This window comes from Gracilinanus agilis, chromosome 3 (genome assembly GCF_016433145.1).
Source record: "Gracilinanus agilis isolate LMUSP501 chromosome 3, AgileGrace, whole genome shotgun sequence".
NCBI classification, from domain to species: domain Eukaryota; kingdom Metazoa; phylum Chordata; class Mammalia; order Didelphimorphia; family Didelphidae; genus Gracilinanus; species Gracilinanus agilis.
In genome coordinates, this window is record NC_058132.1 from 314,259,356 (window position 1) to 314,262,423 (window position 3,068).

Consider the following 3,068-nt stretch of genomic DNA (forward strand, 5'->3'; position numbering starts at 1 on the left):
ATAATCAGTCTTTGCTCTCAGTTCAAAGTTCTGAGCAGGTATGGGGTTGAATAGGCCATGCGGCCCAATTAAGGATAAACGCTAGGTCCACGTGGTGTTGGGTCATGGGCTCAGGGCTAGAGAAAAAGCTTAGGTCAGTTTTGTAGAAAATACCCATGTGGAGAGCTTGTGGGGGGGGTGCCTAAATTAGGTCTTTAGAGAAACACGTGAAGGGCTAGAATGCAGGCCATTAGCAAGGGGGTGGGGGGTTGTGGGGACAATACCAAATCCTAAGGAGCAGTGGCGAAGTCTCCGAAGATCTCAGCAAAAGCAGCAGTCGGGGTCATTGCTGTTGGGGCTTGGGGTTCTGGGACTAGCAGGTCTAGCAGCACCAGCGGCAGGATCGGAGAAGTGGTCTGGGATGCTTGCAGGCTTGTAGTCAGGAAGCGGTAGGAATGGAGATCAGGTCAGGAGTCAGGAGATCAGTGGCAGAGACACACTGGCTGGGCTCCCGCTTTTTAGTTTTAAAGCCAAAAGCCAGAATAGGCTGGCCTGACCTCCCAAGGTGGTTTGGGTTGGACTGGCTGTCTGAGTCCTACCTGAGGCAAAAAACGTGCTGTTGCTTTTAGCAAAAGCATGGCAAGGAAAGCCACTTTCCTTTTAAAAAAATGCTCAAAAGAGCTGAGCCAGGCCAAAAAGAATGCATGGCTATCGTTAGACTATCTGGAAGATTGAGAGTTCGAATTTAGACCTTCGTGGTTGCCAAACTGTTATTATTAAAAATGATGAGGGCCGAGATCAAAAGGAAGAATAGTATTTTAATAAAAGCCATGCTGATAGAGATAAACTGACCACAGGCCTGTAAGAAAAAACTCTTCCAACCTCACCTCCGCCATTTACCTTCCTCTCTCCTCAAGCTCAAGTAACTAAAGAGGAAGTTCCAAGTCACTTCCCCCTACTTAAAACAGTCCCTCACCTTTAATACGTCATCCAAAACAGGAAACCCATGAAACCCGTTGGACCATGGGAAATGTAGTTTTAAGGAACCCCACAGGTCCACAGAAGTTTGTCAAACACTATATTGAGGTTCAATCCTTCCAAATAGAACCCCAGGTGATTTTAACTAACACACATGATAATGAATATATACCCCTATATTCATCACACTTGGGCAAGAGTCTTGCGTCAGAGGACCCATTCCAATAGGCCAGGACAAACTACTTGATTAAATCCCATTGTATTTCTGTATCTTTAGCACCTATTGACTGTATCTTTGACTCAAATTGTGATACATAAAGGAGATAGCTCTCAAGGCTCAAGGTTTTCTGGGGGGAGTCTGGATCCCTCTCTCAATTAAAGTATTTCTTTTTGACTTGGAAACTTTGTTTTATTTATTTTGTGTGTGTATGTGTTTAGGCTAATAAATTTCCACAACAGGCAGGGAGTTCATGTTTGGCATGTTTTTTTTTAATTGGTACCAATAAAAACAATGAAACCAAAATTAGAAGAGAAACAAATAACTTGGAAAACAATTTCATAGGAAGTATCTAACAAAGGCCTAATTTCTCAGATATATATATATATATATATATATATATATATATATATATATATACACACACACACACACAGAACTGAGGCAATCTATTGATAATGTTCAAAGGAAGTGAACAGGCAATCCTCAGATAGAGAAATCAAAAACTTCTAAAGTCATATGAAAAAAATATTTCAAATCACTTTTGATTATAGAAATGCAAATTAAAACAACTCTGAGATGTCATCTCATGCCTATTATATTGGCTACCTTGACAAAATAGATAAATGTTAAATATTAGCAAGGATGTGAGAAAATTGGAATATGAATACACTTGGCAGAAATGTGATTTGAAATAACCATTCTGGAGAGCATTTTGGAACTATGCCCCCAAAACTATAAAACCATGCTTACCATTTGAGTCACCACGCTAATAGCTCTATATTACAGAGATAGTAGAGAAGAGAAGAGGACTTACATGTACAAAAATATTCATAGTAGCTCTCTTTGTGGCAGCAAAAAATTAGAAACTGAAGGGATGTCCAAGAATGAGGAAAGGCTGACCAAGATGTAGTATATTGTTGTAATGGAATACTATTGTACCATAAAAACAAACAAACAAAACTTAGAAAGACTTGTATGAACCAATGCAGAGTGAAGTGAGAAGAACATTGAGAACATTGTATACAAACACTGGTTCCCAAACTTTTTTGGCCTAACACCCCCTTTCCAGAAAAAAAAAATATTACTTAGCCCCCTGGAAATTAATTTTTTTAATTTTAATAGCAATTAATAGGAAAAATAAATGCACCTGTGGCCATCAATGTGACCCCTGGATCGCTGCAGCACCCACCAGGGGGCAGTAGTGCCCACTTTGGGAATCACTGAAATAACAGAAATTTACAATGATAAACTGTAAAGTACTAAAGTTTTAACAGCCATGTAAGGACTCAAGAATAGCTCCAAGGAACTCGATGAAAAGTGTTATCCACAGCCATAGAAGGGACTGTCAGAATATGAATGCAGATCAGACCATGTCATTTCTTGACATTTGATTCATGAGTTTTTTTCTTACATGTACAATATATGTTGTTTTTCACAACATGAAAAACAGGGAAATTTGTATTGCATGACAGCACTAGAATAACATGTATCAGATTATTTTCTTCCTGGCAACAAGGGAGGGGAAGAGAGAAAAAAAGAATTTAGGTTGCAAAAAGTCAAAAATTTTATTAAAACTTGTTTCTAAATGTAATTGATAAAAAGAACAAGTTGGTTAAAAGAAAAAAAAGAACAAGTTTTAAAAAAATCCAGCAACATATCTACTGTATTATGGCAGGTGTGTGTAGAATGAATTTGGAGAAGAAAGACAGAAAGAAATTGATTTAGAAGGTTATTGTAGTAGATGAGCAGAAAGGTGATAAATTTCTACTGTCTTTCATCAAGTAATTTACCTTGTGATAGTACTTACGAAGCCTAGCAGTAATTTTTTTATCCAATGGGAAAATTATATAGTCCTAATAATACCAGTCATACTTTCATACCTCCAACTATT